This window comes from Aotus nancymaae, unplaced genomic scaffold (assembly GCF_030222135.1).
Source record: "Aotus nancymaae isolate 86718 unplaced genomic scaffold, 86718_ANA_hifiasm-v0.15.2.pri h1tg000002l, whole genome shotgun sequence".
NCBI classification, from domain to species: Eukaryota; Metazoa; Chordata; class Mammalia; order Primates; family Aotidae; genus Aotus; species Aotus nancymaae.
This window is the reverse complement of record NW_026988413.1, coordinates 20,394,384-20,408,603: the sequence shown is the minus strand read 5'-3', so window position 1 is coordinate 20,408,603 and position 14,220 is coordinate 20,394,384. Positions and strand designations below refer to the sequence as shown.

Here is a 14,220-nt window from a genome sequence, read left to right as displayed (position 1 = left end):
GCTGAAAGATTTCTTAACATGGTAGAAATTTGAGTGTACTGGATAAATAGCTGTCATTAATGGCATAAATACTTTGTCCAGCCAATGAACATTTGGAAAAAAGTCTGCCTTCTCTGATGCTACTTTTTGCCCCCAAATTGATAGTATAAAAATGTATCATTCATGCAATTTTTTTTTTTTTTTTTTTTTTTTTTTTTGAGACAGAGTCTTGCTCTGACACCCAGGCTGAAGTGCAGTGGCGTGATTTCTGTTCACTGCAACCTTCGCCTCCCTGGTTCAAGTGCCTCAGCCTCCCGAGTAGCTAGGATTACAGGTGCACATGCCTGGATAATTTTTGTATTTCTAGTAGAGATAAGGTTTGGCCATGTTGGTCAGACTCATCTCAAACTCCTGACCTCAGGTGATCTGCCTGCCTCAGCCTCCCAAAGTGCTGGGATTACAGGCATGGGCCACTGTGCCCAGCCCATTCATGCAAATTAAAACAACTGCAAAGTCATGCTCTCTAGCCTCAACTGACCCCTGGGAGATGCTCAGGAGTCATTGATATCTATTCTCTCCCAAAACTCATTTGCTCGAGCACCAACTTTGGCCGTCATCCTTGACGCTTTGCTTTCTTTCATGTAACACATCTCCTCTATCAAAAATCCTGTCAATTTTACTGTACAAGCATTTCCCAAATCCCTTTGCTTTTGCTCTGCCACTACCTTAGTTTGGTCCAATATCATATTTCCTCTAGATTCATGTAATAACATTTTTTTTTTAACTAGGCTACCCCTCTGGCCTTGCTCTTCTCTACATAGTAACTAGTGTTATCGCTTGGAAATGCAAATCTGTTCACTGGCTTAAAGCTTCTTGTACTTCTTAGTAAAAAAACCAAAGCTCCTTTATATAACATTCAACATCCTCTGGGATCTTCCACCATAGCTTACTATTCATTTATATCTCCACACTCTATGTCTGCATACATTTATCTATAGTTCCCTCATCTTCCTGCCCTTTCTGAGCTCTACCCTACATCACATTCTGGCTTTGCTCTGCATCTTGGTGCCCCCCTGTGACTCTCTCAAATTGCTCTAGATAATGGCAATTTATCTTTTAATTGATGAGTTGGATGTTATTATTCTGGGAAGCATTCCTGGACTCTTTCCTGAGCAACTGGGAGCAATTAGAAAGTTTTACTGACGCTCTGATCTTATTAACAAAGGCTCTGCATGTTACATTGTTTTTTCTTCTTTCCTTGCATTTTTATGCTGACATAGCCTGAGAGAGACCATTTTGGGTTTTATAAAAGGAAAATACACTTTACAAAGGGACAGTAGTGGGTGATTCTCTCGTAAACTTGTGGAATTCCCTGAGTCTCAATGTGCTTATCTATTGAATGGGAATTATATTAGGAATGATGTAAAAGTCATGCTGTTATGATTAAATAAACTATCACATGTTAAATGTTTAGCAAATTCAAACCTTAAATCAACCTTAATTACAATGCCATTTATTAGATTTAATAGGACAGAGCATTATTAGATCATTATCATAAAACTCATGCCAGATTTTACGGAAGATGTTTTCTTTAAGTCATTTAACCACAAGTCTGGCAGCCACAGGGAGCGTACTATTGCATCTTATAAAAGCCGAGGTTATAAATGATTAAAAATTTAAATACAACTGATACATCAACAAGTTAGCTTTGTTTTTCTGCTGTGGTCAGTAAAGATGTGAAATTCCCAAACCAGATTTTGTGTTCTGGTGACCACAATAATCATGTCATGAACTATGTACATTCCTCACATCGTCCCAGGAATGTGCTCCCTGCTCTGTCTACACAAGCTGATCAGAAGATTCAGGTGTGCTTGGTAACCAAGCAACTGATGAGTTGTTTTAATCCACTCAATTTTTTTTTACACTAATTCAGTCAATGCTAGGCACAGAGAGATGCGTAGCTTCTTAGAAAGAACTGGTCACTTGACTCAAAGAGACTTACTGCATTCAGGAACTCCCAAAGCTACAGAGTAGAATCCACACACTAACATCTCAACTTGCATGTGCGTATACCATGTATTCTAATGGTATTTTCACTAGTGTTGCAAGTGGACTTTTTATGTTTTTATCTGAAAAGACTTCCATAATTTAAAAAACAAAAATGATGTCTTATGCCTGTAATCCCAACAAATTGGGAGGCCTAGGTAGGAGGATTGTTTGGAGTCAAGAGTTCAAATCCAGCCTGGTCAACCAGGCAAGAGCCCTTTCTCTACAAATATTTTTTTAAAATTAGCTAGGTGTGGTGGTGTGTGCCTATAGTCCTGTCTACTCAAGGAGGCTTAGGTGCCAGGATCATTTGAGTTCAGGAGTTTGAGACTGCAGTGACCTATGAGCATGCCACTGTTCTTTAGCCTGGGTGAGAGAGCGAGACTCTTTCTCTAAAAATAACAATAAATAAACAAAAATATTTTTAAACGAGATAAATTGCACTTTTACATTCTCATCTCCTGAGAATAAGTATGTTAAAAATAGCTTCCTGTCTGTTCAAATACATATGTTTCCTAAAAAACGGCATGTGTATGCAAGTGTTGTATGTACACACATTATTTCTAATATTTCTATTAAATCCCTCCCTGCTGATACTTTGCCCAAAGGTCATAGCTTTATAGTCACTTTCATATGTTGGGATCAGTAAATGTAAAATCACAGATTTGTCAATGTAAGTGATTCAAACGTTACACAGGCAGTCTCCCCACACAACATGAAACAGTTACACAGGCAGTCTCCCCATAAAACACAGGGGTCCCCTCTGCTGCCAGTGGTCATTGACACTGCTTAACACCGCCAGCGCAGTTTCACCCTTGCAGACACTCTGCTCCAGGCAGCCTTAATCGTTGTGAAGCTCTGTTTTTCCTAACTTCCATCCGTTTTTCATGGTGCTATCTTCTGGGCATAACACAGAATATTTTTGAAAAAAGGATAAATATTTCACTTAGTCTTTAAACTCAGCTCTTATACTCATATCTACTCTGCCATAGTCTTATAATCATTTGTTGACTCATCCATTCAGAAAGCACTTATCAAATTTTTACTGAATGCAAGGTATTGTGTGGTGCTGTAGAAGATAAAATAATATAAGCTATGATCCTTCCCTTTAATCTTATAATCATTTGTTGACTCATCCATTCAGAAAGCACTTATCAAATTTTTACTGAATGCAAGGTATTGTGTGGTGCTGTAGAAGATAAAATAATATAAGCTATGATCCTTCCCTTTAAATAGCTAATATGGAGTAGTCTGTTAATGTCTCACTTAAAATGTGACATAATAACTGGAAATAACCCTCCAGATGTGCTCTGAGCAGTGCTGACTGTAAGATGACTGCTACTTCTCATGAACCAAACTCCCCATTTCTGTTAATGAAGGCTACGTTTATGTTAGCCTTATCATAGCTGTACCAGATATCCGGTTGCTGCCCAAGTCGCAACTTACATCTTTCTTTATCTCATCTAGTTAAACTAGGTACTGTTCAAATTTACGTCTAGTCATTTGGGTGTTATCAGCCCCATGTTACTCTGAGAAATTTGGGGCTCAGTAAAGTTGTATAACATAAACTCAATACTACAGAACAATTAAGTGGTAAGTAAAAGGAGACGGAGCTTTGCAAAGGGGATGTTAATTGCTTATTCTTTTATTTTGTCCAAAAACAAAGAACAATGTACAACTATAAACAGCTTTACATTTTTTTCTGAATGGGAAGTCTACAATAGAAAATAGGGGTGTTTTGAGATAGCCATTCATGACCCTCCAACATCAGGTAAGTAAGACAGGTTCCCACCCCACTGACTGGGTAATGCGAAACTAATCATTGGCACCTCCTGTCTCTGCAGAAATATTCAGGGCTTTTTAGCTAAAACGGCTCTTGACTCACTTTCAAGTCTCCTTATCTTTGGCTCATTGCGTCTCTTTTTCCTCTGCTGATTTCATGCCTGACACTTAATATTTCCTGGCATTGACTTCAAGCTTTTACTGAGCACTTGCCAGATGTAAATACACCTTCTATTTGCCTCCTGGGAGAAAAATGCCTACAATTATTAGATCCTGGCTTCAGGATTTAATCTGTTTTCCCTAACCCCTACTTAAAATCTAGCTAGCAAGGCATGGTGGCTCACACCTGTAGTCCTAGCACTTTGGGAGGCCAAGGTGGGCAGATTGAGTCCAGGAGTTTGAGACCAGCCTGGCCAACATGATGAAACACCATGGCTACTAAAAATACAAAAAAATAGCCAGGGATGGTTGTGCATGCCTATAGTCCCAGCTATTTGGGGGCTGAGGCAGGAGATTGCTTGAAACTGAGAGGTCGAGGCTACAGTGAGCCCTGATCATACCACTGCACTCCAGCCTGAGCATAAGACAGAGTAGGACCCTGTCTCAAATAAAATAAATCAATAAAAATTAAAAATAAATAAAATTTTAAAATTTAAACGTAAAATAAATCTAGCTCAGGTTAATTTAGTTGACACATATTTTTGAGCACCTACAATGTGTCAGGCAGGAATAGACTGCTGCCTATAGACAGGTAAAATCATAAACATTTTGGTGTCACTGTCTGGGTTGGAGAACTGACCAATCTCTGTCCCAGGGTGGAAATCCATGCATTCTATTCCATCACGTAAATCTATGTTTATAACTACTCTCAGATCTTGGACTTTGCACATTTAACTCTTTCTAACTAGATACTCAAGTAAATAAGTTAAATAAGGAGCAAGAAACATTGCAAAGAAGGTGGTAGGAACAAATTATATGGAAGAAATTAAATACTTGTGGAGGAGAATTGAGACCCAGGAGTCTGTTGTATCTGCCTCAATTTCTCTGCCTACTATATACTCTGCTGTGAGCATCCAGGAAACAGGCAGTCATTGTGCTTGCAATGCTCCTGACGGTGCTCCTGCTGCAGCTGTCAGATGTATGGAGACATAATTGATGAAATTCTATTTATACCCAAAGATAAACTTAGAAAACCAAGCCATGCTGCCGAAACTAGCATATTCAGTGGATCCCCTTGTTGCAGTCTCTACCATCCAAGTGACAACATCTACAGTACACATTTTCTATTTGCCTTAAAGTCACTAACTGCTTCACACCTTGGAATATGCTAATAGTGTAACAGTTAGGACGTCGGCTTTTCATATAAGATGGCCTGGGTTTACATTTTTACTCTTTCCAGGAATATGATCTTGAGTAAATTTATCAACTACTTCATGAGCTATATTATGCAAAGCTCTTAAAACAGCACCTACATACATAGCAAGCACTCAATATGTACTTGTTACTTTTATGCTCATTATTATTAGTTTATCTGAAGTTCAGAGGAATGGGTGGTGCACCAGAAGGCTCTTGGGCCCAGAAATCTAAACACCTGGATTACAGTCTCTGGTGTGCTAGGAGCAAACCAAGTGACTATGTGACCTTAGATAAATTGTTGAGCTCCTCTCAACCTCACTCCTTGTGTGTAAGTAAAATGGTGTGTGTGTGTGTGTGTGTGTGTGTGTGTGTGTATGTTACAAGGTTTTGAATGCTAACATTCACTTTGACACCAAAAGTAATCATCATCGCTATTAGTTGACCAGACCCTAGATAATTCAACTAAAAAAAAAAAAAGAATAGAACTAGGATTAAGTAAATTATACTCTTAAAGATATTTCAAGGAAGGATTAAGGTCTGTGGGGCATATTTATGCTAGGATAGACAAATTATAAAATGAATAAACTTATAACATGGCACCTACGAGCAACGTTTTCAAAATAATGGTTTTACTCAAATGACAAGTTGTTTGAGATCAGTGTGGAAACAGGATCAATAGAGTTTCATTTCTTAGAAAAATCAGGTATACCTTCATTATTTTAATCACCAGGGAAAAAATTTAAATATAGGTATTGAAGGGAATTATAAAATTCTGCATAGAAAATTTCACCATGTCATATGGATATTTAAGTTAAGTTACTCCTAGGAAGCAGACCCATGATATGGGCCCTGAAAACAGAATTATGAAATTTGGGGTATTTTTTATATGCTGTAATGTGTGTGATAAACAAGTTCTTATTAATCTGAATCAAGATTTATCTTTACTTTTCATATATCAGCTCTTTTCCCAGACACAGAACTGTGTCTTGCTCTAGGCATTACTGGAGAGAACTCTGCACAGAGTGGATTGGGAAAGGGAAAAGTAGATGTGTAAGAACATGAAAATACGAGAAAGAAAAAGAAGCAGAGGAAGGAGGGAAGGGCGTTGGTGGAGAATCTTAAGAGCAAGAACGAGAAGGAAGGAAAAGTTGCCGTAAATTACCCTAACAGTTAACCTGGTATAAAATCCAAAAATTCTGCCTGTTTGACTTTGCACAATTTACTTAACTTCTCTGAGACTCATGATTCCCCTAAGTGGGTTGAGATAATAAAAATTTCTTATTGGTTTTAAAGCATATCCAATATGTAAAATATCTAGCATAGAGACTGGAAAGTCGTAGATGTTCAATAATTTGTAGTGATTATTTTCTGAACTTTAAGGGTGGAGGTTTGCATGTTGTATACTATGTTGATCCTGGAACATGGTCACATGCTTCATGATTCTTCAAAACATCAGAGGAAACAATGTTTTTAATACTCATCTACTTTACTTGTATTCATTGTAAATAATGAAACTGATTGAGTTAGCAGTGCGACTATTCCAGCTGCTATGTCTTTCTAAATGAGATTATTTAGTAAATATTCTTCAGAGAAGAATTCACTCATGATTTCAAGACTGTAGTGCAAAGAAGCTGCAGCTATATCATTCCTGGCAGTGCTGCATACTGGAAAGAGCCCATGATTTGGAATCAAATACCTCATTTGAATACCAATGGAACCACTTATTGGCTTCCGTTTCAGGGGCAAAGTAGTAGGTTGGTACAAAAGTAATTGTGGTTTTAGCCACTATTTAACCTCTGAGAATAAGATTATGTAACTTGAGATGGAAATGGCAACAAAAATAGCAGCTATCTCACAGGATTGCTGTGAGGATGAAATAAGAGGCTATATATGATGCATTTGATGAGGGTGTAAAGCGCTGTAAACGTTGATGTTGATTATTGCTGCTGATCCAGGATCACAGGAAAAGGGGCTTCCATTCCTCTCCTCCTAGATTCTATTGTGTGCAGGCAATACGGGATCAGGTGAAGGATTTTCCAGGATCAATAGATAGATTTCTAGAACTTTTGGTCATTTTTTTTTTATCCTATTGACTTATCTTCTGGAAGCAACTTCAAATTTACTGACTGAACTAGCCAAACATCTTAACTTTGGATCAAATATAAACCCTTGGAACTTTCTCCTTGCTTCTAAAGGCATAATATTTTTTTACAAACAGAGCAAAAAAGTGTGTGTCTTGCTCCCTTATATTTCGTGGACCTAGCTATTTATCTGAGAAATGTATATGTTCTGACTCTTGGCCCACCCAAATTTTCACTGCCAGTTCAGGGGAGCTGAAGGAGATAAAAATACACACAGTTGCCTCCTACTTCTACCAGGTTCCAGGGTTACCTCCTTAGGGAGGTTCAGGGCCTAGGAAAAAGAGAGAGTTCTCCTTTTTATTACTCCCTTTATTTTCTCCCTCCTTGCTACTCTGAGACTTATCTTTCCCATATAAGAGCTGTCAATCAGATGTCAGCATAAAGTAGAAGGACCTAGTTGATGGGAGACAATAACCTGGTGGTTTAATGAATAAGAAAACCCTGAATCATACAGAAAATAAAATACAAAAACTTGAACAATTGTGGAACTGAGGAACACAGCAAATTAGAGGAGGAGTGGAATATTTGTCATTTTGCTTTCAAATAATAGAGAAACATGTACCTATTTATCCAGGAGGAATAAAGGTTACTAGTTAGAGAGAGGTAATGAAACTCAAAGTTAACAAAGAGAAGAATATAATAATTAAAATCTTGATTCAATCAGTGTAAATAGGAAACAGTTAAAGAAGAAACCACACCAAAGAATAAATAATAATCAAATCCAATCAAATGATTAATATCAAGTCTGTTAGTCATTACACTAAGTATGAATGGGTTGATTGTTTCACTTAATGCAATCTAACAATCTCTGCCAATTAATGAAACATAAAGAAGAAAGGAGAAGCTCAATAAATGCAAGTATGAAAAGCAATTAAGACATAGAAAGAGGCTGAGCATGGTGGCTCACGCCTGTAATCCCAGTACTTTGGGAGGGCGGATCACCTGAGGTCAGGAGTTAGAGACCAGCCTGGCCAATATGGTGAAACCCCACCTCTACTAAAAATACAAAAAACAAAACAAAACAAAATAAAACTGAGCAGGGCGTCATGGCACATGCCTGTAATACCAGCTACTCAGGAGGCTGAGGCAGAATAATGACTGGAACCCAGGAGGCAGAAGTTGCAGTGAGCTGAGATTGTGCCACTTCACTCTAGCCTGGGTGACAGAGCAAGACTCCATCTCAAAAACAAACAAACAAATAACAACAACAAACACAAATCAAGGAAAGAAAGCTTTGTAATAAAGAATGGGCACCCACAACAGTGATAATCTAGCTGAATTTAAACTTCTTGAAAATTAATTCTGTTCATATAACATAGATTGAAAGGATTACAGCCCTAGACTATCTGGTCTATAGATTTCCTAAACTATATGTTTTATATTTGTATTGATTCATTTATCATTTTAATGAACAAATATATAGTGACTTCCACCATCCAGTGACAAAACTGCATATTATCAGAGATATTTGTGAGTGACTTTGACTCTCAAATCACTGTGTCTTTCCTCTTTTTCTATTGCACTTGCTGACAGGTGGAATCACAATTATTAATTTGAGCTGATGTAATTTTCTATATGGCATTCCTGTTGTATATTCTCTTTTGTAGTAGCCATACATCAAAATCTTATGTTAAGTATATATTAGGAACCTGAAATACATTTTGAATGGGAAGGGGTGTCATTAATTCAGTAATTAAAATTCCGTATTGTTTGCTAGTTGTTTTCATTTTGTTGTCTGTGCCATTACGGTTATAATTTCCTTTCGAGATTTGAAAAGAAAAAAGTTGCTATTGTGCTTTGCTGAATTGCCATTTGGGCGTGCCAATAATAAAGGTTTCAGAGAAGATCTTACATGTCTTAACTTCATCTGGGATCTAGGAGAAAATGCAGATGCTCAGGTCCCAGACCTTCTGAATCATAATCTTCAGTGTAATAAAATCGTCAGCTGATTTGTTTGCACAATCATTAAATTAAAATCTAAGTTTAAAGGTAAATTAAAATTTGAGAAACCTTTCTCTAGGACATTTTTATTTTGGCTGATATATTAATTCTGCAGCTAAAATCATCAGTGCTTACACAATTGGGAAAAAAAAATGGACAGGAGGATCCTTACCTCACATTACCTCCTTACTTTATCTGTAATAATCTTGGGGTTTAAGAGGGTGTCAGTCACAGGAACAGGAAATATTCTGTCCGAAGTTTTCTGGTACAATTGTCTCCTTATTACTAGGATTATTTTGATTCATTCTAGTTTTCAATGGCTTAGATATGTGCATAATGTGTATAAACATCTTCAGAATCTTTTTGGAAGTGAGTGAAAATAAGAAATAGAAACATGTTCAATATGCGCCCTTTTTGATAAGATAATTTAGGTATGTTGGGGAAATAACACTCTAGTGTTCTATTTGGTTAAACTACTTTGATCACAAAGACAGACAGAGATTTTTGTTCCAGCAAACGCACAGCAGGAACAGCTGAAACCCAGGGAGAGATAATGCCCTAAGTATAGCAGTTAAGTGATAAAGATTTTGATTCCTAAAGTGGTGAGCCCCAAGTCTCAAAGTGACAGAAGCAGCTTAAGGCAGCACATAGAAATGAGAAGAGCCTCCTGGAGCCATGAAGATACCTTTGGGTACTGAGGAAGACAGGCAATGCACATTCCAAAGGACAGATAATTATGATTGGTGACAGTTGTCTGTAGATCACACAAAGCACCATAATGTACTGAAACAGTTATCAGCACCTCCCCCATCATGAAATCCAAAGATCCTTTCAAAAGAGTTAGCTGTTGCTCTATGATGTTGTCCACTCCTGGAAACTCCTGCATATTATTCTCCTTTGCTTTGCTGACCTGCCATACACTGTCCAGACTTGCCTCCTGGATCTGTTCCTTTGAAGACAGCATTTCTCTTCTTAACGCCTTAAATGTATTACTTCAATTTTTACTTCTAGACTGAAAAATACACTTTGAATCCAAATATCCAGTTTGCCAAACAAGAATATCCAGAATACATCTAAACTTCAGTAGATTGATGGGAGATAAACAAATGTATAATGCTTTGTGCAACACAGCAACTTTCAGTTATGTTCTGTGTGGTCGTGGGTTTTAATTAAGGTTGCCTTAGAAACCAGCACAGAGGACAAGAGGGCCAAACCTCTGAGATTTGTGGAAGACTCTCTCTGTACCTATTTTACTTACTAGTGATCTGTGTACGTTGTAGTTGGTGGGATAATGATAACAATAAAAACAAAGATAATAATCTGACTCAAAATTTACATTATGGATGTTACAGAAATAAAAAGGACTATACTGTTTGTCAGCCAGTTAGTTTAGATAAATAAAATGGACAAAATCTTAGAAACACACAAACTAATGGAACTGACTAAGGAGGAAACAAAATGGAAATACAAATAGGAAAGAGAGTGAATTAGTAATTTTAAAATTTCCCTCATAAAGCATGAATGAGGATCAAAATGGCCTCACAGGTGAATTCTACTAAATGCTTAAAAGAAGAATTTATACCAATTCTGTACCAAATCTTTGACAAAACAGAAGTGGAGAGTACCCTACCCAACCCTTTCTAGGCAGACAGAATAAAACCTGACATTTATGGTTAAGTGATTTTGAAAAAGATGTCAGCGTAATTCACTGGGGAAAGAATAATGTTCTCAACAAATGTGCCACAACAGCTGGATAGTCACATGCAAAATAATAAATTCATACAACTACCTTAGACTATACATTAAAACAAACTAAAATGGATCATAAATATAAATATGAGAGTTAAAATTTTATTTTAAAAGGGGAAAACAGGGTAGTTCATTTTCTGACACAGAGTTAGTCTACGATTTATTGGATATGGTATTTAAAAAGATTTTTAGGGTGGGTGCAGAGCCACCCATAATACCAGCACTTTGGGAAGATGAGGCGAGTGGATCACTTGAGTTCAGGAGTTTGAGACCAGCCTGGCCAACACGGCAAAACCCCATCTCTACTAAAAATAGCAAAATTAGCTGGGTGTGGTGGTATGTGCCTGTAGTCCCAGCTACTCGGGAGGCTGAGGCAGGAGAATCACTTGAACCTAAGAGGCAGAGGCTGTAGTGATCCCAGATTGCACCACTGCACTCCAGCCTGGGCAACAGAGTAAGACTCTGTCTCAAAAATAAATAAATAAATACATAAAAAAAATTAAAAATAGATAAATTGATCTCCTACAAAATTCAAAACATTTTTACTTCAAAATAAATTGAAAAGTCACTGAATGGACAAAAATATTTGCAAGTCATGTATCTGTCAAGGAAACTGTATCTACACTATATAAATAACTCTTACAATTTGCTAAAGCAAAGTAATCCAATTAAAAGATGGGCAAATGATCTGAACAGACATTTCTCCAAAGAAGATATACAAATGGTCATTAAGCATTTAATTCTAAGCAACAATGATGATCAGCATCATTTGCCCTTAGGGAAATGTAAATGAAAATCACAGAAAGATATTATTTCAGGCACACCAGGAGAGCTATAGTAAAAAAGATAATATCAAGCGTTGTCAAGGATGTGGGTAAAATCGAACCATTATACATTGTTGATAAGAATGAATAAAGTTGCAGCCACTTTGGTAAACATTTTGGCATTTCTTCAAAAATTAAATATAGAGTCACCAACATGACTCAACAATTCCCCTTCTAGTAAAATGAAAATATACATCTATAAAAAAATTTGTACATGAATGTTTATAGTAATATTGTCTAAAATAATAAGAAAGTAGAAATAACTCAGAGTTTTAACTGATGGATAAACAAAATATGATACTTTCAAAATAGGAATATTATTCACCAATAAAAAGGAATACAGTGCTAATATATGAGGTAATTCTTGACAACAGTATGCTGGATGAAAGAAGCCAGTCACAAAGGACAATACACTGTATCATTCTATTTACATTGAATTCCAGAATAGGCAAATCTACAGGATAGAAAGTAGAGTAGTGGACGAGTAGGGCTTATGAGTTTGGGAAAATTGCAGGTAACTGCTAATGAGTATGAGATTTTTGTTCTGTTTTGTTTGTGTTTGTTTTTGTTTTTTCAGAGGATGGTAAAAATGTTCTGACATCGATTGTAGAGGCAATTGTTTGACTCTGTGACTGTACTAAGAAATCAATGAGTTGTAGATATCTACGCAAGCGAATAGGATTGTTTGTGATAGTTTATGAATAGGATGATCTTAATTGTAAAAAATTGCAAATAAGTCAGGAAACCAAAGCCCTAAGCAATTTATCCTATGTCTTTTTATATTTCTCTGTCAGTACCATTATTTTTCTAGTCACCAAACCTTACATTTGGAGTCCTTTTAGATTCCTCCCTCTCTTTTTCTTCCTTCTCTTGAACACCGTGGTAAGTCAGTCTCTTCCTGGATAGTACCTAACATCTATTTTCTATTTTTTATTCTTAAGTCCACAGAAATACTTCATGCCATGCCATTGACACTCATTACTCTGATAACTAACTAAAATTATTTTCTAGCCAGTCACTGTAGTCTTTCTTTAATTAGCCCTATACTCCAAATAACTCTTCCAACATCTAATTGTCTTTCAAATCTCTTTAGTCCTTCCTTGTTGGAATAAAGTCCAAATTTACATATTTTCCTTTTAAAATTCCTCTTGGACATTTTGACAGCTATTTTAAATGATATTCCTTTCTGGCCAAATAGGTCCAAATATTTCCTACTCAAAAAATCTAATTCTACCATTTTCCCAAAGCCCCCCAAAAAGATATTGGAGGGATTTGGAAAGGAATAAGTAAAACCGTCATTATTGATAAATAATGCAATTTTTAACACAGAAAACAAAATATAATACCAGAAAAAAATATTAAAAATAATAGAAGAGTTCTGTAGTCTGGCTAAGCAAAAGAGTAATATGCAAAAAGAAAATTGCCATTCTGTGCCCTACAAGTAACCAAAAAATATAATTGCAAAAAGGATATTATTTGTTATCCTACCAAAGATTATCAATAAACTATAAATAAATAGTAAATATGCAAGACATAAATAGTAGCAATTATAAAACTGGAAGATGCATTAGTGAAGACCTAATAAAGAGAAATTAGATTTTTTTCAAGGTTAAGGAAACAGTATTTTAAAGTTTTCAATTGTCCCTTAGTTGTACTTTAAATTTAGTGCAATTCTGATTAAAATAAAACAAAGTCTAAAATGTAAATGTAAGAATAAAGGGCCAGGAAATTTTCAGGTTTTTGCTCTACCACGTATTAAGACTCATCATGAAGTTACATTAATCAATGCACTTTACTCTGGTACAGGGGTAAACACATTGGTGAAAAGAATAAAACAGAAGCCTCAGAAACAGACCTGTACATATATGGAAAGTTATTTTCTTATATAAAGCATGCAGCATCAATTATGAAAGAAGTCAGGTAAGACAGGGATCAGACAAGGTACCAGAATTTGGGTGAGTACGTAGCACCCTGAGGCAAAACAGTAGATTAGATGATCATTTGAAATCAAGTTGGATTTCACTAAATAGTAGGTACGACTAGACAACTGAACATCTAATGATGAAGTTTAAAGAGGAAACGTTCAACAGCAGGAACTGAGATTTATAAATTGTCTTTTTTTTTTTTTTTTTTTTTGAGACGGAGTCTCGCTCTTGTTACCCAGGCTGGAGTGCAATGGCGCGATCTCGGCTCACCGCAACCTCCGCCTCCTGGGTTCAGGCAATTCTCCTGCCTCAGCCTCCTGAGTAGCTGGGATTACAGGCACGCGCCACCGTGCCCAGCTAATTTTTTTTGTATTAGTAGAGACGGGGTTTCACAATGTTGACCAGGATGGTCTCGATCTCACGACCTCGTGATCCACCCGCCTCGGCCTCCCAAAGTGCTGGGATTACAGGCTTGAG

At 36.7% G+C, this 14,220-nt stretch overlaps 1 protein-coding gene and 1 long non-coding RNA gene across 6 annotated transcripts in view; one reads left to right on the top strand and one right to left on the bottom strand.

Moving 5' to 3' along the window:
- Positions 1–11,449, bottom strand: part of LOC135268686 (uncharacterized) — a 31,848-nt gene extending 20,399 nt beyond the window's left edge. Inside the window, exon 1 of the long non-coding RNA XR_010337045.1 lies at positions 11,339–11,449. This is a non-coding gene — a long non-coding RNA (uncharacterized LOC135268686). The remainder of the gene's footprint in view (positions 1–11,338) is intronic.
- The window catches only part of CHRM2 (cholinergic receptor muscarinic 2), a 137,179-nt gene that overhangs the window by 48,471 nt on the left and 74,488 nt on the right, over positions 1–14,220 (top strand). The gene's annotated exons all lie outside the window — the stretch shown is intronic.